The following is a 26,982-nucleotide window of genomic DNA, read 5'->3' on the forward strand; positions in this document are numbered from 1 at the left end:
AGTTTAAAATCTGTGATTTATATTTCAGAGAGCTGAGGGGTTTTGCCTACATTTATGTCTGAAAAATGCTAAATTTCATCTAAATTAAAATAAATATAAACACTTTCTCCAAACAAATTCATGGACTGATTGAGAGGGGGAGGGGATATGATGGAGAATGCAGCTTCAAAGGGGAAAGTGGGGGGAGGGAGGGCATTACCATGGGATATTTTTTATAATCATGGAATTGTTAATAAAAAAAATTGAAAAAAAGATTTAAAAAATTCATGGACTCCCAGAATTAAGTACTGCTGGGTTAAAGCTGGTGTCTTTGTTTTCATCTGTCCAGTAGCAGAGGTTACTGGGCACCTAGTTAAGCAAGATGCATGATGTTATAGATAGCTTATGCAGACCACCCGATCAGTCCACAGGCTGTATGAAGTGGATTCACTCATCCAACATGTATTGAGCATGCAGTCTGTGCTACCACTGTTCTCCCCACTGTGGATTTATCAATGAAAAAATTTAAATTCTTGCTTTGTGACATTTATTTACATATTACAAGATGTTAAAGGAGAGGTCAGATAATAAAAATTAATCACTGAATGGTCACCAATAGAGGTAGACATACCTTTAAGCCCAACACAAGTGACACAGAGACAAGAGGGCCACAAATTCAAGGTCATCCATGGCTACATATTACCAGTCAATGACAGCAAATCCGGGAAGAGTGAGCCAGGAGGGACCAGAATGCTCAGTACAGATGATACCATGTCTGGGAAGTGGGAACTGAGGGAGACCAGGATGCCCAATACAGGTGACGGCACATCCAGGAAGAGTGAAAGGGGGAGACCAGGGAGCTCAATACAGATAACACCATGTCCAGGAAGTGTGAACTGAGGGACACCAGGGTGCTCAGTGCAGGTGACGGCACATCCAGGAACACTGAACTGGGGGAGATCAGGATGCTCAGTTCTCTGCTTGTGCTGCATCCACACAATGGCAGGAAAGAACAGGACACTTTGGGGTGAAGTGATTCATTTTCCAAGCAGTGGAATTGCTTTATCCTCCTACAAGTCTTTCTTTTGCTTGAAAAAGTATATTCCTGAAAACAAGTTAAAATCACTAAATAGAAATTATTGGGATTTTAAATAATAGCCATTATTTGAAAGAAAAATTATGATGGTGTCACTTCTCACAACTGGCCATGATTTTGCTACCTCTTTTGGTTCTGTTTCATTACTCACACACAGAGGTATTTATGGTGGTGATAGTAAGTTTCAAAACATATCTAATGAAGTATTTTCTTAGGATTGTGAGTTCCCAGAATAAACAAGAATTGATTCTAGGAACAAATTACACAGAATCCAGGAGAGGAGGCTGCCCAAGAAGACACTGCGCATCCTCCCTCCCCTCGCCTTTCCTCTCCTCACCTCGACCTTTCCAGCAACATCTGCTCCAGACATCCCATCTGCCTCACGAATGACTCCAAACTGACTTTACTAAGGGGTGGATCATCTGATTACCCCCATTTAAAATAGTCCTTCAAACTTAGCCAAGTGCTCACCTGGAGGAATTTCCTAATGGGCATAGCTCCTCCGTATGGGATCCTGTTCAGTCAGCTGTCAGACTCAGCACAGCCACATAAGTGATTAGATTGCTCGCCCCATAAATATTCTACCACCACTGAAGAGATTTACGATATTGTATCTTCAGTTCAATTTTCAGAACAATTTACAGCTCACACACATCCAAAAACTTATTACCAACTACATTATTTGAAAACAAAGCGATAACTTGCTGTCCTCTGAGAGGACCACAGGAGCCGTGGGTGGTGCTCCTATCCATCCCCGCGCTTCCTCTGTCACTCCTGTTACTACAGCGTATATAACAAACATCGTGAGTGAAATTACAAAGCACACATGTTACACAGCCCATAGTAGTTTATGGAGTGAAAAGCCTTCTAGGATCACATATTTGTCTTCAAACTAGGACCATTGATAAGACTTTTCAGGAAATGGAGAAGCCTGAAGCAAAGGTTGTGCTAAGAAAAGATGAGTCCTGAAGGAGCACACTCCTTCTAATAATAACTGGCAGTTGAGAAGGTGACATGGAGACCAAGTTGACTCATTCTTAATCTACTACACTCCTCTGACTCAATGGATCACATGCTGTCCCTGGCCAAACCAGTGGGACCTTGCTGCCTGTCCCTCAGCCCCAGCTATACATTATTACTTCCAGAGAACTTTCAAAGAAAACTCATCCCTGGCCCTATGCTCAGTGATTCTGATTAAACTGGTCTCTGGTAGGCATTGGCTATCAGTATCTCTCAAACACAGGCTAGCCCTCAACCCCCAGATGACCCTAAAGAACAGCATCATTAGAACCTCTGACTTCATACTTGGGGCTTGAGCTTTCATGGTTTTGAGCCATATTTCCCACACACTCTTCTGAGTTGTGTGAATATATACACAGGTCATGTTTGTTGATGATCATGGCCCCATAACGCTTGGCATACATTAGTAGCTCAATAAATGTGGGTTGAATTCATCAGTACAGTGCATAAACACCACATTCTGAGCATAGTTCTATACCATAATCACTGATAAATGGCACCTAACTTTGTTATCCAAACTACTTTTTTTAACCTTAGAATTTATAGTTCTTACCCATAAAAATGTCCTTATTTGATTTTTATCTCAAAGGCATGGTTTCCCTCCTGCACCAGCTTTTTTTTAATTGCATTGTCACAAACAAGGGAGAACTATGAAATTAGGAGAAACAAGAAAAGTGCCATCAGCCAGTAGGGGCATCTCTTACCCTCAGATTTTTCCCTGCTCCCTTCTCAGTGCAGAGAGAAGAAATACTCCTTGTCTCCATGTACTATCCCTTATTTATGAGAGAAAATTTTCCCCAATGACTAAACTGAAAATCAAACAAAAAGGAAACATTCTTGGAAAAAAAACTATGTATGTTACAGAAGGAAACCCACTATTCATTTAGTTCCAACTGCATTAAATTCCTTTACAACCCAATATGTGGACAGGGTCATGTGTGCCCACAAAACGGACTTGACTATAGGGCACACAGCACTGTCTTTCCAGCTCACCTCTTCAATGAGCACTGCCATGTCAGTCCTGCTGAGAAAGCAACCCAGATGGTATGCACTGGTAAGAAAGGTGGCTGGAAGAGCCATGAATTTGAGGCCCCAGGTCAACCTGAAATAAAGTAAGACACTGCTTCAAGAAATAAAAAAAATAATAAAATAAGAATAAAGAGCTGTTCCCCTGCACTAAGAGCTGGGTGGTGAGTGATACAAATGCAGGCTCAGTTAAACCATAGAATTGTGAAAAGCTAGCAGGCAGCGTGGTCCTTACAATGAGCTAACCCCTTCTTGAGATTCATCTCCAGTTCCAGTTCCGCCTGCCAGCCTGGACTCCTCTCCTCTTCTGAGGCACTGTGCAACTTATACCAAAGCCTTCTAAAACCAGGTACTTCATTTGTCATGACTTAAAACTTTTAGTTTCACTGGGACTTGGTCCCTCCAAGAGCCAACTTCAGACTGCTCTTTAAAATGAGTCATTTTCATCTCCTCAACTAACCGAGTCTGCCCCAACACATTCTTTGAGGGGCTTGTTCCCCCAGGATTGCCTCCAATGCTTGCTTTTTTGAAAAATATCTGCAATAAAAATTCAAATAAATTCAAAAATGAACATAAATAAAACATAACTTCCTCCACATGATTTATATGATACTAAAACATTCCATTCCCTATCTGACGCTATCTCCTCTGGGCACTGAGCCCCTCCAACTCCCCTTTCTGTCTTCCCAGGCTGGAGCAAGGAGCTGCCTTAACAATAGGGAGCACCCAGAAGCCTGTCAGTACTCAAGAGTGTCATTTCACTTCACCCATCAAAGCTGCACATGAATTGTACCCAGGAAATGGAGCAATGGTTCTATATTTCCTCCTCAATGGGTTCTCACTTTTGAAAACATGTTCAGATGTAAAGATCTGTCAGGACAGCAACAAGTAGAGAGCAAGGGCATGACAAATCATTCCAGCATAATTTTTACTTTAGCCCCAGTGTTAGTGAGGGGCGCTGTGGAATACTTCCTTCCTCCACTCTTTTCCACCTTTATCCATTCCCTATCAACCCGAGCTGCAGCCTTGGTAGCCAGGAAGATACCTAGAATGGACTGATAGGGCTACCATGTACTCACTCTCCAGGAGCAAGGCTCCTGATAGAGTAGAATTGGGTGTGAGAATCTAAGGATATTACCAGGCTGGAATCAACTCCTGTGTGTTCTCGTGAAATAAACCTTCCTTGGGACTCAGGTGGAAATGGAAAATGGAGTTTGCTCAAGCACCATCACAATCCAGAAAAAGACTCCAAGGTCATGTGATTCCCAGGCTCTCCACCCCTCCCCCCTCCACACAGCTCATGCACACACACACACACACATGCACACACACACACACCTTGCAGGAAGATGCAGGGCACACCAAAAATGATTCAAAATAAACTTGAAAACTAGGGGTCAGCAGTAACAAATATTTGTTATGCATGCATGAGGGCCTAAGGCCAGCCATGTTTGATTCTTCAGTGCCAGGTAAATAGCTGGGTGTTGTAATACATGCTTGTCCTGTGCATCCCCAGTCTTGTGGGGAGTGGAGGCCAGAGAACCACAAAAACTATAGCTCTGGATTCAGAGAGAGATTCCATCTCAAGGAAATATGTGGATAAGTGATAGAGGAGGACATCCGACTTTCTCCTCTGGTCCCAATATGTGCATGCACAGGGCACACACGTCTGCATACATTCATATGTACAACACACACACACATAAATAATAAGTAAAAATAGATTTGTTCTTCCCGTTGAGTATCTCACAGGCCAGAGGAGTAGTAGGCACAAAAATGAACAACCAAAGAATGTGTGATTTGGAAGAAGCATGCCTACTGGGCATGTGGCCCATGCATGGACTCTGAGGATTCAGGATGTGGGAACAGGAGGATCAGGAGTTAAAGGCCAGCCTTGGCTAATGAGACTTTGTGTACGTGATATGCACACTTGTTTGATTTCCCCTTTTGATTTCTTTAACATTTTATTGATAGCTTCCATAAACAATATACCATAAAATTCCCCTCCCTCCACCTTCTCTTCTCTTTTACCCTCCCAAGTCCCCCCACCCCCCAGCCCGTCTACTCCCTGGGAGGTCAAGGATACCATAGCCACTTTGTGTCTTGGTGACAGTTTGGTAAGTACTCCTCCCCTTCCTTAAGCTCTTGCATTCTTTCTTTCACCTCCTCTACAATGGACCCTGAACCTTGGAGGGTATGGTGGAGATGTCTCACATACTTTTTAAAAAGTATTTGATTTATTTATTTAAGAGAGAGGAAAAGAAGCAGACACATAAAGAATAAGTATGGGCATGCTAGGGCCTCCTGCCACTGCAAAAAAACACTACTTTGTACATCTGGCTTTATGTGGGTACTGGGGAATCAAACCTGGACTGATAGGCTTTTTTTTAATAAAGTGACTTTAGCCACCAAGCCGTCTGTCCAGCCCCACTTTTTTCTGTGAGAGTCCCTGAACTTAGGCCTAGGAGTTAAGCAACATTTCAAAAAGGAGGTAAATCTAGGAGTGTAGCTTAGATGTAGAAAGTTTACCTAGTATGTAAGAGACTCTGGATTTGAGCTATGGCACAGGAAAAAAGTGGAGGAAAGAAAACACTAGACCCAGGGATGGTACAGTAAATAGAAGTAGAAAAGATGAAATAGGGAGTGTTGGGCGATCAAAGAAACAAATGCAAAAGTCAATTAAGGCATCTGAACCAGACAGGTGCAGCCATTCTACTGTGCATGAAGCCCAGAGAGAACACCTGTGTGCCTGCACTGAGGCAGGCTGAGTAGCCCCTCATGTTCAAGACAGCAATGAATAGCGGGCAGATCCAAAACCCACCAGAGTGACAAGAAAAGAAAGCCTAGTGCCTAGTACAAGATGAGACAACCCTATCACACCTCCCAGGGCTAAGGAAACATTACAGAGGAAGTAATGAATTAAATAGGAGTGCTACTCTCACTGCTAGCCAAAGACACTTCTCCAGGGAGGTAAGAGCACACACTAAGGAGACTCAAAATTCACCAAAGTGGAAAATAAGAGCCTGCTGAGAGCTCCACACTAAGGGAGACTCGTAACATGCTCTTCAATGCCCTGGCACTATTGCTGGGGGCAGAAAGAAAAGAGCCACAGGTGGGAAGATGTACAATGGATCACTTGCCCTCCCCACAGGAACTGACTGGTGTATTCCTGGCCCCACAGTGATTACCTATTCCCCACTGAGGCCCTCAGTGGAATGGTGGCAGGGCTGAGGGGAAAAAGAGGAAAACCCAAATGAGAATATGACCAACTTGCAGAATATTCATGTATTAAAGTTCCCAATTTTTTTTAAAAAAAAGCAAGTTATTGTTAACCCAGAATTTGTGAGACTAAAGACCACTGACCACAAATTATGGAGAAATTGAAGCAAGCTTGTTTTTTAAATATCTTTTTTATTATTTGACAGAGAAAGAGGGAGAAAGAATGGGCAGGGCCTCCAGCCATTGCAAGTGAACTCCAGACATGTGTGCCCCCTTGTGCATCTGGCTGATTTGGCTCCTGGGTAATAGAACCTGGGTCCTTTGGCGTTGCAGGCAAGCTCCTTAACCACTAAGCCGTCCCTCCAGCCCTGAAGCAAGCTTTTAATTGTACACAGTAGAGCATGTCCAGTGACTGCCTCCCTAAGGTGGGGGGGGGGGATGTAGAGAGCAGCCTCAAGTCAGCTTCTCCTGCTCCTTTTATAGGGCAAAAACCATAGAAATCACAGGGTAGGGGACATTCAGAGGCAAGCAAGCATGGTGACGGAAGCAGACCAGCCCTTAAGTTAAACTACTACCTGGAACATGAATACACAATCCTGGGAACAGCAACCAGGGAAAAATTTGTGGCCCCAGTTCAGACATAGAAACTTAGAGAAACAGAAACTTAAATTAGTCATTATATCAAAATTGCTCTTGCTGTCAAAATGGAGTCAGTTATCAGAGATTTTGAAAAGGTTATACTGATCTTTAAGTACGTTTGAAGAGTTTAATTATTCATTATTTGTTGCTATAGTAATATATCTGAAGCAGGTTGCTTTTTTAAAATGTTTATTATTATGATTATTATTTAAAAGATGTTACGTTTGGATACATCATGTGTTGGTACCCTCTTTTTCCTCATCCCGGTCCTGACTCCGTTGGGGATGCTCCTCAGTGAGGTTGCAGGTATTCCCCATGGGGTTGTGGTTTATGCATTATGGGAGCAGCAGTCAGTTATTTTGGCATGGAGGAAATGCTTCTGGGCCTGATATCTCAACCTGTGGTTCTTATAATCTTTCAGCTCCCTCTTCTGAACCATCGTGGGTGAGTTTTAAGTCTACTCCAGTGATGATCTCTTAGGAGCCCCTGGATCTCTGCTTTGGCAGGTGTTGAGTATCCTCAGGGTCTGTCTTCTCACCCTGGCACTAGTTATCAAGAACAGCATGGAAGCATCACTCATGCTTATCTCCCCAATTTCTCTTTGGTTTCAGCTATGGTTTGGCTGAAGTGTGAGAGGTAGTTTATCTCCTCTGGTCTTGCTACCTTCTGAAAAAAAAAGAACAGATTCTCCAACAGAGAGTGAAGTCAGCATAGTTTAAATGGGATAAACATTATTAATTTTGGAAGAATTTGATGTATGTAACCCCTCTTTTAGCCAAAGACTAGTGAGAGCTTGACACTGAAGAACATAATCTTTGTCTCCATAGGATTCTGATCTGGTTCCAAAGTCCAGAAATGGGTTCCTTTACACTAAGTGGGATCTCTTAGCCAACCAGAAAGCTATTGGTTACCCACTGAGGCTGTGCACCACTATTGCACTGGTGTGTACATAATGTCAGGGTATTTGCTTCTGAGTAGATTAGACCTCTGGCTGCTCAGACTGTTGTCCATTTTCTCCCAGTAGCTCATGTAGTGCTTTTCAATAGTAAACAATCTACGTGTCTGGGGACTGGCTTTCTTCTGCATTCCAACAAGGTCTTTCCATGCTCTGTGTCAGCAGCATACGGTGTCTGCAGCAATAGGGTCTTAGCTTTTGCCTCAGGCAAGTAAGCAAGTGTGAAGCAGGTTGCTTTATACAGAAAAAAAGGTGTATTTCATCATGGGGATAATGATCTTATCTAGTACTCATCACCAAAGGCCTTACCTGTAAGTACCATAATGGGATTAAATTTCCACCCTCTTAATGCCATAAACTTATGCCTTGGTGATTAAATTCTTTCATTTGTTCAGGAAGATAAACCATATTCAAACCTTGGAAGTATTACTGTCTTAGCAAAGTTAAATCTTCAGCTCTATGAGCAGGAAATGGCTTTCTGTTTATTGAGATCTGTTGAAACTTTGTAAAACTTTGTAGTTTTCAGAGCGTAAGTTTTGACTAATTTTGTTAAATTTATTCTTATTTTGTTCTTTTTGATATTACTATGAAAGGAACTATTTTACAAATTTCAATTTTAAGATTAATTCATTGCAAGTAAATAAAATACAATTGATTTATTCTATTAAAAAAGGAGATGAATTTTATTAGACTTCAAGGGAGTGTTTGGAGAGTCCTCTATATAAGAACCTAAATAGCAGCTAAGGAGTTGATCCTTAAAACAACTTAAAGATTCTCACATCAGGTCTGTGTTTGCATGAGACCAGCTTAGTGTTCTTTAGTCTAGTGCCCTAAAGCTGTCTATAACCTCCAAAGCCATCTAGGAGCTTGGAAAATGGAATAAACTCCATTAATTGGTTGGGAAATTGAGGCACAACACAGAGACTACTCAACAAGCTATCTGGAGGCCATTACAAGGGCAGAGTCTGCTCAGCTTACAAGAAGCTTTCAGGGGCAAGTCCCCAACAGGAAGGTTCAGAGGTGGACATGGGATGGAGAAGCTGGGCATCAGCCATGTGAGTGTTCCGGTGATATTGATGAGGCTGTGGAAGTATGCAGCCATGGAAATGGACCCAAACAGGGGCCACATCATCACAGTGATAAAGGGCAGTAAGACAGTGTAGGGATAAATTTTTCAGTCACAAAATGGGGTATACAGAAATAGAAATTTTAGGAAATTATTTGCCTGTAACTTGGCCTACCTTAGCTCTTTGATTCAGGTGTTCCCTCTAAGGTCCTGATGAGGGTTCATCCTTTTAGTCTGTCTTCCAGGATATAGGATTTTATCATACCAGTTCCATTTAGATCCAGTTTTGTGTTTCACCCCACACCCTAAGTTCCCTTTTTAATACAATTCATTTTACCAGTTGTGTTCCTCTCAAGAACCCTGACTAATACAGTTCTCAAACTCTATGTTACACTGTGGGCTAACTCCACAATGCACGACCCATATACCTCAACAAGGAGGGGCCAATGGGGAGGGGTAGGACATGGATGAGCCTAATAATGGTACCAAACTGCCTGCATTTGCTGAATACAAGACTAATTAAAAAATAAAAAATAAATTTTAAAAAAACTCTATATTATGTGAAGCAGAAAATTTAGCCTAGCCTAGTCATGTCCAGGAATGCAATCCAAAGTCACCCTTCTGTCCTTTTAACTACTCAGTCACAGATGCTCAAGCAGTGAGCACCTACTGGAAGCAAGCATGCTTTGCCCATTTGTCTGCTTTGGCCACAGGCTGTGTCCATTGCTAATACAACTGACTAGATGTCTTATCCTTCTGGTGCCAGACACTGCTGCAGCTCTTGAGCCATGCATGCTCCACCCTGCTTTCTGGGCACCAGGGCCATGCTAGTCATCTGAATGCTCCTTGTTTGTATGGTAAGGCTTCTTAGGCTTCCTGGCCACCTTACGCTGTGTCTTTGCTCCTCTCAAGAGCAGAAAAAAAAAAAGCTTCCTCTATTCATTATTCCACACTACTTGATGGTAATGAGCCATCAACTCTTTTCTATTCACACAAGCTTTGTGCCATTCTTAATCTGCTGGGGACTCTATACAGGAGTCCTATCTTAGGACCTCTCTGTTTTCTCAAGCTTCACCTAGGAGGTAAAGTACAAACACTCTTGCTCCAGAGCTTCCCTCCCCCATGCTTATTTGTGGTTTCTATTATCTAACCTTGCCAAGGATTCATCCCAGGAGGTAAAGGATCCATCCTCCATTACCATTGCTCTAGTGATGGTCCTTCCCCAACCCAACTCTTGCTATGAACCGAATGACTCCATATCTCTTTTTAAGCAGAAAAACCTAGTACTTAAAAATGTAAACTGCATCTATCTCCAAATGGTTTGGATCATCTTTATTGTCATTCAGTAATAATCTACTGTGTGTCAAATGCATTCTCAGCATTTTAGATACATCAAGAAACAAAACAAGCCGGGCGTGGTGGCGCACACCTTTAATCCCAGCACTCAGGAGGCAGAGGTAGGAAGATCGCTGAGAGTTCGAGGCCACCCTGAGACTACATAGTGAATTCCAGATCAGCCTGAGCCAGAGTGAGACCCTACCTTGAAAAACCAAAAAAAAAAAAAAAAAAAAAAAAGAAACAAACAAGTATAGTAGGTATACAAGTAGAGGGGCAGAGCACAGGGAATGCAATTGCTTAAGTGGAGTCAGGGGAGGAAGTGAAAGAGAGGAAAGGGCTAGAAAAGGGTTAATCAAAATTTAAGATGTGATGAATAAGCCATGTCAAAACCTACTTCTTTTCTAGCTAATTATATATATATATATATATATATATATATATATATATATATATATATATATAGTTAAAATTATAAAATATAAATTATAAAATATAAAATTATATATATATATATATTGTTAAAAGGAGAGAATTTGGACAGAAGTGTCCTATGGAAGTAGATAAAGGTGTGCCCAGAACTATTGGTTGTTACTGGAAATTTTTCAGTGCCAGGATTGAGATACCCTCTAGCAAGTTGTTGGCCAGGGAGAATCTCTGATGCTCCCAAAACATTGCAGGCTATTGATAAGGCTCTTGGTTGTTCACCAGAACTGGAAGGTAAGATCCTGTTGCTGCAGACTTTATGTGCTTGGGCTGCAGGTCCTGGAGAAATCAACCTGGAGCCAAACTGGAAGACCTGCCCCTGTTAACTAGCTGCCATACTGCTGGAAAGAGCTATGTGGCCTGTTGGGGAAAAAAAGTCATCAACAGTCTTGACTAGCAGGAGACCCTGCAAATTTTACAGCTGGCCAACCAGGCCAATGTGCCAATTTATGCAATGCTCTGTTATGGGGGAAACCCACTTCTCTCTGATTGGCCTGGAGTACCACTCCATAGGAAGGAATTCATGCTTGGTATTGAAAACTAGTCACAAGCCTATAACTGAGGAGGTCATAACCCTTGGAAGGGGCAGGGGACTAGTACCATTTTCTGTACTGTCTAGATGTATATATTATATCCACCAAATTGCCCTCTAAATGCTTATGGGTTTTTGTTGTTATTGTTGTTTTGGGTTTTTGAGGTAGTGTCTCACTGTAGCCCAGGCTGATCTGGAATTCACTATGGAGTCTCAGGGTGGCCTCAAACTCACAGCAATCCTCCCACCTATGCCTCCCGAGTGCTGGGATTAAAGGCGTGAGCCACTACACCAGGCTAAATGCTTATGTTTAAGCCCATATCTTAATGCTGCTCTAACTTTTGCTTAGAGAAGCTTCTCTTTTCAGATGACAGTGACCACTAGGGTCATTCAAAACTGACCAAAGTTCTAAGAAGAAGTGATAGTGGAGTGCTCAGTATTGAGACATCTATATCACGCCCTTTAAGGTTCAAGAGCTATTGCAGAAGATGTGGCAGAAAGAATGTAAGAGCCAAAGGAAGAGCCAAAGGATGGAAAGAACTGCTTACAATGCTATCTTCCAGACAAAAAGTCACCTTGAAATTCATGACCTCACTGAGGCTGAAGCTACTTACAAAAAAATTACATAATAGGAAGAAGAAAAACTGATGGTATCAAAATAGAAGAGAGTCTAGTTGGAAAGAAAGAATTCAGTGAAGTGGGAATTTGGGAGGAGGAAAAGAGACTAATGGGAGGAGATTATGATCATGGTATATTGTCTATAGTTATGAAAGTTGTCAATAAAAAGTTAAAAATTAGAAACAAAACAAATCTCTGTGATCATGAAGACTACATATGGGAGGAAGGAACAGATTAAAAAATTAAATATAACCCTTGTGATATTAATCCTTGACGATACTATGCCTACCATAAGATTATATAATATATGCACTGGTTACATCAAGTGGTAGAGGATCACACATGCTGTAAGGAAAGAAATGTCACTGTTAGAGACCAAATGCAAACCAGGAAACCATACACCAGTGTGCAGAAGCCTGGCACTGACATTTTCAAGTCTTTTGTGACATTTTTTTTCTTTTTTTAAATTCTTTTATTGACAGCTTCCATAATTGTAGACAATAACCCATGGTAATTCCCTACCTGCCCCCCATCTTCCCCCTTGAAACTCCACTCTCCATCATATCCCCTCCCACTCTCAATCAGTCTCTCTTTTATTTTGATGTCATCATCTTTTCCTCCTATTATGATGGTCTTGTGTAGGTAGTGTGAGGCACTATGAGGTCATGAATATCCAGGCCACTTTGTGTCTGGAGGAGCACATTGTAAGGAGTCCTACCCTTTTTTTGGCTATTACATTCTTTCCACCACCTCTTCCACAATGGACCCTGATCCTTGGAAGATGTGATAGAGATATTTCAGTGCTGAGCACTCCTCTGTCACTTCTTCTCAGCACCATGGTGCCTTCTGAGTCATCTCAAGGTCATTGCCATCTGAAAAGAGAAGTTTTGCTAACCAAAAGTGAGAGTAGCATTAATACATGGGTATAAACATGAAGAGAAGTGCTTACTGGCCAGTTTGGTGAGCATAGTATATATATTTAGCCAGATACCAGTAGAAGTTACACCTGTAGGGCTCATGACTACCCCTGTTGTATGTTTTCATTATCAGGGATGTATTCCCTCCCATGGAGCAGATCTCCAGTCCAATTAGAGAGTGGTTTGTTTCCCCCATAACAGACATGCCACTATTGCACCCATGGGCTCATTTGGCCTGGCTGGCCAAATTCAAGGCTTGCAGTGTCCACTATTGAGTATCTTCACTGGTGATTCCTCTCTTTCCCATTGAACTGCATGCAGCATAACGTTTCCAGCTTTCTGCCAGCTGGTCTACATGGAAAAATTTTTCAGCTCAGCAGGATTTCTCAGTGATGTTTCAGCCCAAGTATGTGGAGTCTTCAGCAATAGGGTCTTACCATCTATTCCTAGTAGGAAACCAATAGCCTTGGCAATGGCCTGTAATGATTTAGGGGTATCAGGGAACTCCCTGGCCAACACCTCACTGTAAGGTATCCCATCCCTGGCACTGAAAATTTTCTAGTAATAATTTATGGCTTCTGAATGCTCCATTGTCTAAAAAAGTAGGTTTCTATGTGACTTATTTATATTCTCCTAGATTTTGATTAGTCCTCCCTCCACCTTTCCTTTACTCAATCTCTTCCCCTCACCTCACGTAGGCCTTTTCACTCCCATTAATTTGTTCTTCTACTTACATATATATGTAATGCCATCCTATTAAGTCCCCCCTCCCTCCCTTTCTATTCCCTTTATATACCCTTTCTAGCTTACTGGCTTCTGTTACTGAGTTTTATTCCAACTGTCATAGAAGTCCAATCATTTGTAGCTAGGATCCACATATGAGAGGGAACATGTGATGTTTGGCTCTCTGGGCCTGGGTTACTTCACTGTGTGTAGCCAGACAAAATGAAAACCCCTGCCTTCATCCATGGAAATAACTCACATTTCTCCATGGGGATTCTTCTTTTATTTTCTTATATCATTTATTCATTGATTCTTTCCAGTAATTACTCAATGAGTTGCTACATTCTCTAACACAATTCCAAATCCTGGGGCTCCAGTGATGACAAAAGGAAGAAGTATTTATGCCATACCAAATGATTGTGTTTACCTTTTTCACATCACTTGAGTTTCACAACACACACAGCAGTCATTATTATTGTCACCATTTTCCAAGTGAGGAATTAAGCCACAGGTAAGGTAAGACACTTGTCTGAAGTTTCCATGTAAAAACTGAGTGACAGAGTGAGGACTCACATCCAGCTCTGGAAGATTCAAAAGACCTCTCTTATCTCTAGGCAAAGGCCTTACTTCATGCTCCCCCCACCCATTTTATTTCCAACACCTCAGGATGTAATTTAATGGATTAAATTTGAACAGCTCCAAATTGTGTAATTGATTACACTCAGCTTCCATCATAAATTGCTAATTGCATTCACACCTGCTGATCTGCCACCTGGAGGGAGTGCATAGAGATGGTGGGTGGTTAGGCTTTGTTGGTCTCCCACATATCTATGAATTAATTGCAGAAAATAAATGTTATTTAAAAATTTCAGATGGGTTATGGCCTGAGAATAGGCAGACAGCAGAGCCGTTATCACTTGCATGTCTGCAGGGTACCCTGTTTCTTCATGCTGTTGGTGACTGTTGTCCTCCAGTGTCTCCCATAGGACTCTCCAGCACTGTGAGGGCTAGCCAGGAAGAAGCTAGTTTCCCCTTCAGTTCCATATGATATTCTCATGTGACCACAGCCTGTGGTGTCTTCAGCAATAGGGGCTTACCTTTTAGCTCTGGAAGATAATCAAGTGTATTAGCAATGACCTACATTGTGTTGGGGACATCATGGGTCTCACTGGCCAAAAAAGCTAAAATGAGATTATCAGAGTGGACTCATCCAGTTTGAATGAGACACTTAGAAAAAAAAAACTTGGCTATATAAATACCAGACACATGCACATATAAGAAAAGCTATGTGTGGACACAGTGTGAAAGCAGCCATCTGCAAGCCAAAGAAAAGTCTCAGGAGAAACCACACCTGCCAACCTCTTGATCTGAAATGTGTAGCTTTCAGAATGGTGAAAAAACAATTATGTTGTTTAAGTCACTCTGTGTGGGAGCCATTGAAACTAATACATGTGTATATAAAACTGACCTATGCCTAATGTATAACAGTGCTGCTGGGGAACATCATAGAGCCTATGATGGTTTGAATGTAAACACTTCATACCTAGTTGTGGAAATTTGGGGAAATTGTGGGACATTTCTGGAATAGGCATGCTGCTGGGGGTGAACTTTGAACTAATATAGCCAAGCTGTAAACCCAATACTTGGACTACCCCCTTCCTGATATTGGTGAGATGTGATGCCCTTACTGTCTGCTCCTTCCATACTTTCCCTGCCATGAAGAAACTTCCCCTTGAAACTGTAAGCTGAAATAAACTCTTTCCTTCTATAAGCTGCTTCCAACCTGTGTTTTGTTCCAGCAATTAGAAGATAACTGCTACAGTAAGTTCTTCAAAGAACTTAAAACTCCTTATAAAGATAGTAAGTGAGTGAGACAATTAGAGACTAATAAGTTCCAGTCTGAAAGAAGGAAGTAAGTGTTCCACTAACAATTCAAAGCCAAGATAGACTGGCGTGGTTCTGAGAAAAATAGGGTCTCAAAAGAAAGGGCGGCGAGGAAGTGGCATTGAAGTGGACAAGATACTAAAGCTCAGCTGGCCATAGTGGTGCATACCTTTAATCCCAGTACTCAGGAAGCAGGGGTAGGAGGATCACTGTGAGTCTGAGGCTAGCCTGAGACTACATAGTGAGTTCTAGGTCAGCCTGTGCTAGAGTGAGACCCTACCTCAAAAAAAAAAAGAAGGAAGGAAGGAAGAAGGGAGGGAGGAAAGGAGGAAGGGAGAGAGAAAGAAGGAAGAAAGAAAATAAAGCTTCCCATGTGAACAGTGTTCTCCAGAGCAGTCACTGCTCATGCTGATCCTGTGACCTTTGCAAGACCACAGCAGTGCTATAGGAACAAATGTTCAGTGTAGATTATGCTCTCAATAAATGTAACAGAAGACTGAGAAGACAGTGTGAAAGTCTCACTCAGATATGAAGGATTTGGGCTGAGAAATTATGATAAATACTGGGCTGTCCTTATTAAGGACTTCAAACTAACCTAAATAACCCCATAAGAAAGATTTCTTCCTAAAAGGAAAATGTTGCTTCCAAATTAACATTGCCTCAAAATAATAACAGTAATGGCCATATAGAGAGTGTTTATGTGTAGCAGCATTACTTGAAATACTCCATGTATATTCACTTCTTACAGGCTCAGAATAATCCACTGTGGTAAACCTAATGTTTCTGTATGAATGGAGAATGTGAAACATAAAAAGGTAAACTAGTTCTGCACACAGTTGAACAGTTAACACCAGAAAGATCATGTCAATCCTATTTCAGAGCCCAATTTACACATTGCACAGCATTGTCCTTCAGGATGCACCGTGCTTGCTTAGGCACGGCATCAGAGGCCTTGCAGCCTATTAATGGTAAAGCTAAGGCACAGACTGAGGTCATGACAGAGTGACCAGATCTGAAGAGCAGGCAAGGGGCCGAGTTGGACCTCAGAAACTTGCCTGTGAACCCATATCCGTGCTCTTCTCTGACTCTTCCCTGGATCTTTGTCAGAATGTATGCTTTTCAGAATGATATTTTTCAGGTAGGAAAAAGGTGAAGTAACTGGCCAACATTCGCACAGTTGGTACCAAAAAGTGACCAAAGTATAGCATTCCTGCCCCAGCTCCACAGTAAACACACTTCACGCCCAGACTTTCTATCTTATCTTAAAGGAAGACAGAATATTATATCCAAAGATTCCTAGAGACCTTCACCAGACTCTATGAACCTCCTATTTTTCAGTGTGATTTGGAAAAAATCAGAGCAAAGGGAAAAGAACAGGAGTAAGGCATTTTTGAAATATGAATTCTCTGACATTATGGGCTGGGAGACAGTTCAGTCAGCAAAGTGCTTGCCTTGCAGTCACGAGGACCCAAGTTCAATCACTAGAACCCACATGAAAAGAAAAAATGTCTGGCACACATATAATCCCAATGCTAGAGAAATAGAGACATAAAGATCCCTGGGGATTGCTGGCCAAACCTAATTGGTGAGTTCAAGGGCAATAAGAAAGCTTATCTCAAAAAGATGGAAGCCAGCAGCATTCAGAAGGCTGAAATAGGAGGGTCACCATGAGTTTGAGGCCAGCCTGGGGCTACAGAGTGATTTTCAGGTCAGCCAAGACTAGAGTGGGACCCTACCTTGATAAGAAAGGGGGGATAGGGTGTTTACCTGAGGAACCAAACCTGAGGTTATCTTCTGGCCTCTACATGCATGCACATGCACACATACATATATCTGTATACACACACAAACATACATACACATTTTTTAAATACCATGACTACAAGGAATAAAAGAAAGTTTAAGTACAACTTTTCTTATGTATACATAGTAAAATCTAATAGCTACTAAGGTCTTAGCACATGCGGTGGTTTGATTCAGGTATCCCCCATAAACTTGGATGTTCTGAATGCTAGGTTCTCAGCTGATGGAGATTTGAGAATTAACACCCTGAAACTGAAAACCTACAACAGGAGTAGTCATGAGCCCTTGGGGTGTAACATTTGCTCCTGTCTGGCTAAATGTGTATACTATGCTCATCAAACTGCACAGTAAGCACTTCTCTTAATGTTTATACCCATATATTAATGCTACTCTCACTTTTGGTTAGAGAAGTTTCTCTTTTCAGACATCAGTGACCTTGGGATGACTCGGAAAGTACCATAGTGCTAGGAAGAAGTGGCAGAGGAACGCTCAACACTGAAATATCTCTATCACACCTTCCAAAGCTCAGGGTTCATTGCAGAAGGGGTAGCAGAAAGAATCTAAGAGCCAAAGAAAAGATAGGACTCCTTACAATGTGCTCCTCCAGACACAAAATGGCCTGCAGATCGATGACTTCACAGTGCCTGATACTACCTACACACAACCATCATATTAGGAGGAAAAGATGATGACATTAAAATAAAAGACAGACTGATTGAGAGGGGGGAGAGATGATGAAGAGAGGAGTGTCAAAGGGGAAAGTGGGGGGAGGAAGGGCATTACCATGGGATATTGTTTACAATCATGGAAGTTGTCAACAAATAATTTTTAAAAAGAACCAGTTCTTATCATTGTGGCAATATTTTTAACTCAACTACTTCCAGACGTAGGTGTCGAAACTACCTGGAGTGGCTGACGAGCAGGCAGGTTTCTCTGCCCACTGCTCAGCCAGTGAATTACAGCATGGAAGAGTGAGGCTCTAATCTGGATCTGGCAAGGTCAGTAGGGGATGTTGAAACTCACAAATGTTTTAGGGCACCACTCTTACATGATAATGCATGAAACTTTGTGTGCTAATTACATATCGTTCCAGGCATCACTTGGGGTCAAGCAAGAATGACACCAGCATCATGTGGACTTGGTCACAAAAACAGCTATTTCGCATTTCCCAGAAAATAAAATTTTAAATGTTCACTGGGTTCTTAGGTCCATCCACTGTAGCTGGGTTATTCATAACATGGCTTACCTGTGAAAACCAATAAGCCTTGGTCTTATAACTGGAGAAGCCTTATGTACAGAACACAGAAAGAGAGACATGTTAGCTCAAAAGAAACATATTTCCTCAAGTTTGTGTTTATTGCATATTTATGAGTTAGAGAGGATCTTTGCCCTCATGGCATTTCCATTCTAAACATATGGATGTGCAAGAAAGGAAACTGGACACCTGACATTTAAATCAAGCTCTGCAAGAAGCTACTTCTAAAAGCCAGGTGAATAACTCAAATTAGCATATATTTTGACTCTTGAGAGTGAGACCCTACCTCTAAAAAGGCAAAAGAAAAAAAAGAATATATTTTGACTCTTAGACAAGAAGAGCAGAGAAGGTATCTTTTCAATGGTATGTATGAAGCACTGATTTCCTTTTCTTTCTGACACAAGGATGCTCCATGAACTTCAGAGATAGTCCCTGAATGCAAACATGACTAAGCATGACAATCTGGTGACAAGTGTGCTTACAGTGAAAGAGACTAGAGCAGGGAAGACAGCTCTGCAGTTAATGGTACTTGTTTGCAAGGCTGCCAACCTGAGTTCAATCCTCCTCAGCACCCATGTCAAGCTGGACACAAAGTGGCCCATGCTTCTGTAATCTCAGTGCATATATGGCAATGGGAGGGGGAGCCAGGAGAATCTGGAAGACTTGCCACAAAACAATGACAGAGACCCTGCATCAAGAGAAGGAAAAGAGGGACTTCCGGTTAAGATGGCGGCGTAGGTACCACGCCAAAGCAGCCGAGGGGGGAAAAAGACCCAAAAAACTCAGCAAAATACACACTTTTACTAAAAAGTGAGGTGTATAGGAAATTGAAGCGGCAGCGGAGAAGTAGAAGAGTTATAGAGCATCCAGAGCCCGCACAGGCGGGAAAAGCGGCTCCGGCAGCTTGGCCAACTGCAGCAACCGCGGCGCAGCAGAAAGCCGCCAGACTCGGCTCGAGCCGCAGGAAAAGCCAGGTGCAGGATTTTCCCCTCACACCGCGCTCTCCGCAACTCGGAAAATGTGAGGGGAGAGCGGCAGCAAGCAACGGAGGAGCAGACCGCAAGGTAGAAGAACACGTGGAGCAGCGAGAGAACCAGAGCAGCCGCGGCTCCCTCCCCTCCCCCACCGCCTGAGCCCAGCTCCAGCGAACAGAGCAGCGGCCCGGGACCCAGCCACGCCAACTTGGGCTGACAACGGGACCCAAGCAGGAGCAGAGTTCGGGAGCAACATCAGCGGCTCCAGCACCAGTACCAGCGGCCCCAGCAGCAGCAGACCCCGCAGCAGCAGCTTCAGGGGGAGCAGCGGCAGTGGACACAGCAGCAGCAGCTTCATCAGCAGTGGTGGAGTCAGCAGTGGCAGCTACAGCAGCAGCAGAGGCAGCAGCAGCGGCTCAGTTTGCCCCATAGGAAAAGCAAGTACCCAGCTCCATAAATCAGAACAGCAGCCCGACGACCCAGGCAGCAACTTGACTGAGACCAAAATAATCCAAGGTAACTGGGATTGCACCAGGGAAGGGTCTCACTTGGTCACAAGCTGACTTGGATCCCTCAACAGACCAGAAATCTTAACCTCTTTGTTGATAGAGGATCTGGTTGTTATAATAACTACTCTTGCATACATACTTGGGGATGTTTTTGATTGAATGTGTACAGTATTTAGATAACTTTTAGAATCTACCTACCTGTATTTTATTCCACTAAGCCTACTTGAACACTCCCATAGCAGGGAAACTCAACCCCTAAGAACATCTTTGTAGATACTCTGAGAGTCTTAAGAGCCACACCTAATACCTTAAGGTCCTACCCTGAAAATATATTACATCAAATCAATTGATACAGCTAAGAATACACAGCTAGCTAGAAAATCCAAGCATTAACTTAATCCAAGATGCAAAAATATATACATTATAACACAAGAAACACAAAAAGCAAGATGATATAAATCCACCTAAAAGTATTAATGCATCAGAAATGTCCTCCAGTGAGAAAGAGTTAGAGGAAATGCCTGAGAAAGAGTTCAAAAGAATAATTATAAATATGTTCAAAGAGGTCAAAGAACACATGAAAACAATCAAAGAAGAAATCAAAGAGGAAATCAAAGGAATCAAAGAAGAGGCAGGACATCAATTTAATGAAATAAAGAAGGCAATACAAGACATCAATAGGGAAATAGATATAATAAAGAAAAACCAGTCAGAATTACTAGCAATGAAGAACACAGTTAATGAAATAAAAAACTCTGTAGAAAATCTCACCAGTAGGATGAATGAGGGAGAGGACAGAATATCTAAGCTAGAAGACCAGGTGGCAGACCTAATGCAGTCCAACAAAGACAAAGACAAACTTATAGAAAAATATGAGTGGGAATTTCAAGATATTCGGGACACTATGAAAAGATCCAATATAAGAATTCAGGGCATAGTAGAAGGAGAAGAACTCCACTCCAGAGGCATAGTAGGCATCTTCAACAAAATCATAGAGGAAAATTTCCCCCAAATTGGGAAAGAGGTGCCAATACAGATACAGGAAGCCTTTAGAACCCCAGCCAGACAAAACCCAGAAAGAACCTCTCCTCGCCATATTATAATCAAACTTCCAAACACACACACCAAAGAAAAAATATTGAAAGCAGTTAGAGAGAAAAATCAAGTTACCTACAAAAGCAAGCCCATCAGGATTACAGCAGATTATTCAACACAAGCTTTTAAAGCCAGAGGGGCTTGGAGTGATATATTCCAAGTTCTGAAAGATAGCAACTGTCAACCAAGGTTACTTTATCCTGCAAAGTTATCCATTCAAATAGATGGAGAAATAAAGACATTCCATGACAAAAGCAGGTTAAAGGAGTATTTGAAGACAAAACCAGCTCTACAGAAAATACTTGATAGAATCCTCCATGCTGAACAAAAGGAAAAGCACGCATATAAGGAACCTAGAAAAAACAAGCTATACTCAAATACCAGTTAACAGAAGAGAGCACAGGTAGAACCAGAAACACACACACAAAAAAAAATGGCAAACAAAATACACACCTTTCAATAATATCTCTTAATATCAACAGCCTCAATGCCCCAACGAAAAGACATAGATTTGCAGACTGGGTTAAAGAGCAGGATCCTACAATTTGTTGTCTCCAAGAAACTCACCTTTCTACATTGGATAGACATTATCTTAGGGTGAAAGGTTGGAAGACGGTGTTTCAAGCAAATGGGCCTAGAAAACAAGCAGGGGTTGCTATCCTAATATCAGACAGGGTAGACTTTAGTCCAACGTTAGTCAAGAAAGATAAGGAAGGTCACTTTATATTGATTAAGGGCACACTCCAACAGGAGGACATTACAATCCTAAACATATATGCACCTAACATGGGGGCTCCCAAATTCGTCAAACAAACACTATTAGAATTAAGGTCACAGATAACACCAAACACAGTGGTGGTGGGTGACTTTAACACCCCACTCTCATCAATTGACAGGTCATCCCGGGAAAGAATAAACAGAGAGGCATCTGGACTAAATGAGGTCATAGAAGGAATGGACCTAACAGATATATACAGGACATTTCATCCAAAGGCTGCAGAATATACATTCTTTTCAGCAGCACATGGAACATTCTCTAAAATAGACCATATATTAGGACACAAAGCAAATCTTAACAAATTCAGGAAAATTGAAATAATTCCTTGCATTCTATCTGACCACAATGGAATTAAACTACAAATCAGTAGCAAGAAAGGCTATAGAGCATACACAAAATCATGGAAACTAAACAATACACTACTAAATGATGAGTGGGTCAATGAAGAAATCAAAAAGGAAATCAAAAAATTTATAGAGTCAAATGATAATGAGAACACAACATACCAAAATCTCTGGGACACAATGAAAGCAGTTCTAAGAGGTAAATTTATAGCCTTAAGTGCCTATATTAAGAAATTAGAAAGGTCGCAAGTAAACGACCTAATGCTTGCCTTAAAGCCTTGGAAAAAGAAGAACAAGGCAAACCCAAAATCAGTAGACGGGAAGAAATAATAAAGATTAGGGCAGAAATTAATGAAATAGAAACAAAAAGAACAATCCAAAGAATTAATGAAACAAAGAGTTGGTTCTTTGAAAGGATAAACAAGATTGATAAACCCTTAGCAAATCTCACCAAAAGAAAGAGAGAAGAGACACAAATTAATAAAATCAGAGATGAACAAGGTAACATCACAACAGATTCCAGAGAAATTCAAAAAATCATAGGGACATACTATAAAAGCATATACTCCACAAAGTATGAAAAGCTGAAAGAAATGGATGATTTCCTTGATCTGTATGACCTACCTAAATTAAATCAAAATGAGATTAATCACTTAAATAGACCTATAACAAACATGGAGATCCGAACAGTTATCAATAATCTCCCAACTAAAAAAAGCCCAGGCCTGGATGGATTCACTGCTGAATTTTACCAGACTTTTAAGGACAAGCTAACACCATTGCTTCTTAAGCTTTTCCAGGAAATAGAAAAAGAAGGAATTCTACCAAACTCCTTCTATGAGGGCAGCATCACCCTGATACCAAAACCAGGCAAGATAGAACAAAAAAAAAAATTACAGACCAATCTCCCTCATGAACATAGATGCAAAAATTCTCAACAAAATATTGGCAAACAGAATACAAGAGTATATCAAAAAGATAATTCACCCTGACCAAGTAGGCTTTATCCCAGAGATGCAGGGATGGTTCAACATACACAAATCTATAAATGTAATACATTACATAAACGGGTTGAAGGACAAAAATCACATGATCATCTCATTAGATGCAGAGAAAGCATTTGACAAAATCCAACATCCCTTCATGATAAAAGTCCTACAGAGACTGGGAATAGAAGGAACACATCTCAATATAATAAAGGCTATTTATGACAAGCCTACAGCCAACATATTACTAAATGGGGAAAAACTGGAAGCTTTTCCACTAGAATCAGGAACAAGACAAGGGTGTCCACTGTCCCCACTTTTATGTAATATAGTTCTGGAAGTCTTAGCCATAACAATAAGGCAAGAGACACACATAAAAGGGATACAAATTGGAAAGGAAGAGATCACGTTATCATTATTTGCAGATGACATGATTCTATACATAAAGGACCCTAAAGACTCTACTAGCAAGCTCTTAGAGCTGATCAAAACCTACAGCAGTCCTCCTCTACATCTCGGACTGGGATCTGGACCCGGCCGCTGCTACCGCGTCACCTGGTTCACCTCCTGGAGCCCCTGCTATGACTGCGCCCGGCACGTGGCCGACTTCCTGCGGGGGAACCCCAACCTCAGCCTGAGGATTTTCACCGCGCGCCTCTACTTCTGCGAGGATCGCAAGGCTGAGCCCGAGGGGCTGCGGCGGCTGCACCGCGCGGGGGTCCAGATCGCGGTCATGACCTTCAAAGACTATTTTTACTGCTGGAATACGTTTGTAGAAAATCGTGAAAGAACTTTCAAGGCATGGGAGGGGCTGCATGAAAATTCAGTCCGACTTTCCAGACAGCTTCGACGCATCCTTTTGCCCTTGTATGAGGTCGACGACCTTCGAGATGCATTTCGTGTTTTGGGACTTTGAAAACAACCCCTGGAATGTCACATACACTGGAATGCCTGATGAAATGAGTGGACAGATGAGCAGTCCTTCAAGTGTCTGTTTTTCTTCTTCAACTCTCACTTTCTTAGAATGTAGAGAAAATGTATTTTATTGATTTTTAAAGTTATCCATGTCTACAAAGTAGAGAAGCTACAAATGTCCCTTCAAGAATGGTGCTACAACTGTGTTGAATGCAATGTCATCCTCTGCTGGAGAATAACAGAATTTCAAGACTTTGAATGGTTCTAAAGTGTCCATGTTCTACGACCTTAAAGCAGATGAAAGCAGAAGGTTTATGCTTAGAAAGCACAGTGAGAGGAGCAAATGCTTTGTTCGCTTGAATTGTTCATGGTATCAGACGCAGACTTTTCTACTCCTTTCCTCTGAGGTTCATTTCCAAGTAACCTCTTCTGTCAGGCCATGATCCTGATGAGAGAATCTGGCCTATTGAAAGCCCAAGCCCTCTCTCAAAAGCATTAATAAGCAAGCCTGTTGTGTATATTTTCATTGCCTGGTATGTTTTTATATCTGTATGTCAGAGGATTCAGGGTTGGGGTGTGAATATGCATGACCACCTTCAGGTGATTTTAATAAAGAATCTTAAAATGGAAAAAAAAAAAAACCTACAGCAATGTAGCAGGATACAAAATAAATACACAGAAATCAGTAGCCTTCATATATGCTAACAACAAACACACAGAGGATGAAATCAGAGAATCACTCCCATTCACAATTGCATCAAAAAAAATAAAGTACCTTGGAATAAACCTAACCAAGGAAGTAAAGAATCTCTACAATGAGAACTTTAAAACACTCAAGCGAGAAATTGCAGAAGACACTAGAAAGTGGAGAAACATCCCGTGTTCCTGGATTGGAAGAATCAATATCGTGGAAATGGCAATCTTACCTAAAGCAATCTACACATTTAATGCAATCCCTATCAAAATTCCAAAGGCTTTCTACATGGAAATAGAAAAAACAATCCAAAAATTCATTTGGAAACCCAAAAACCCTGAATATCTAAAATAATACTGAGCAACAAAAAAGAGGCTGGTGGTATCACCATACCTGATTTTAACCTATACTACAGAGCCATAGTAACAAAAACAGCATGGTACTGGCACAAAAACAGACATGTAGATCAGTGGAACAGAATAGAGGACCCAGATGTAAGCCCAAGTAGCTATAGCCACCTGATATTCGATAAAAATGCCAAAAATACTCATTGGAGAAGAGACAGCCTCTTCAGCAAATGGTGTTTTGAAAACTGGATAAATATCTGCAGAAGGATGAAAATAGATTCTTCTCTCTCGCCATGCACAAGAATTAAGTCCAAATGGATTAAAGACCTTAACATCAGACCGGAATCTTTGAAACTGCTAGAGGAAAAAGTAGGGGAAACCCTTCAACATATTGGTCTTGGCAAAGACTTTCTGAATACAACCCCAATTGCTCAGGCAATAAAACCACAGATTAACCACTGGGACCTAATGAAATTACAAAGATTTTGCACCACAAAGGACACAGTGAAAAAAGCAAAGAGGCAACCTACAGAATGGGAAAAAATCTTGGCCAGCTATATATCTGATAGAGGATTAATATCTAGGATATACAAAGAACTCAAAAAGTTAAATAATAAGGAATCAAACAAGCCAATCAAAAAATGGTCTATGGAGCTAAATAGAGAGTTCTCAAAGGAAGAAATACGAATGGCATATAAGCATCTAAAAAAATGTTCTACGTCACTAGTCATCAGGGAAATGCAGATTAAAACTACATTGAGATTCCATCTCACTCCTGTCAGATTGGCCACCATCATGAAAACAAATGATCATAAATGTTGGCGGGGATGTGGAAAAAAAGGAACCCTTCTGCACTGCTGGTGGGAATGTAATCTGGTCCAGCCATTGTGGAAAACAGTGTGGAGGTTCCTAAAACAGCTAGAGATTGATCTACCATATGACCCAGCTATAGCACTCCTAGGCATATATCCAAAGGACTCATCTCATTTCCTTAGAAGTACATGCTCAACCATGTTTATTGCTGCTCAATTTATAATAGCTGGGAAATGGAACCAGCCTAGATGTCCATCAACAGATGATAATGAAGATGTGGTACATTTACACAATGGAGCTCTACTCAGCGGTAAAGAAAAATGAAGTTATGAAATTTGCAGAAAAATGAATGGACCTGGAAAGTATTATACTAAGTCAGGTAACCCAGGCCCAGAAAGCCAAGCGCCACATGTTCTCTCTCATATGTGGATCCTAGCTACAGATGACTGGGCTTCTGTGTGAGAATGAAAATACTTAGTAGCAGAGGCCAGTAAGTTGAAAAGGAGACATAAAGGGTGGAGAAAGGAAGAGAGGAGGATACTTAATAGGTTGATATGGTATATATGTAATTACAATGATTGTAATGGGGAGGTAATATGATGGAGAATGGAATTTCAAATGGGAAAGTATGGGGGTGGGGAGGGAGGGAATTACCATGGGATATTTTATAATCATGGAAAATGTTAATAAAAAAAAAAAAGAGAAGGAAAAGGGGCTGAGAAAATGGCTCAATGGCTAACAACACTTACTTGCAAAGCCTGCCAACCCAGGTTCAATTCCCAAGCCACCCATGTAAGTTGGACACAAAAAGCAGCACAAGTGTTTTGTGCTTGTTTGTAGCAACAAAAGGCCCTGGCACTCATGCACATGTGAGCGTTCATGCACACACACCCCAAAAATAAATAAGTTTTTAATAAGATGAAAGGAAAGGAGAAGCACTCAGAGGCTAACCTCTGACATCCACATGTGTCATG

The 26,982-nt window shown here is 41.4% G+C and overlaps 1 pseudogene; it reads left to right on the forward strand.

Annotated features, from left to right (window-relative positions):
• Nucleotides 1–8,965: 8,965 nt before the first annotated feature.
• Nucleotides 8,966–24,780, forward strand: LOC123461521 (annotated as a pseudogene).
• Nucleotides 24,781–26,982: the final 2,202 nt, after the last annotated feature.

This window comes from Jaculus jaculus, chromosome 6 (genome assembly GCF_020740685.1).
Source record: "Jaculus jaculus isolate mJacJac1 chromosome 6, mJacJac1.mat.Y.cur, whole genome shotgun sequence".
Taxonomy (NCBI): Eukaryota; Metazoa; Chordata; class Mammalia; order Rodentia; family Dipodidae; genus Jaculus; species Jaculus jaculus.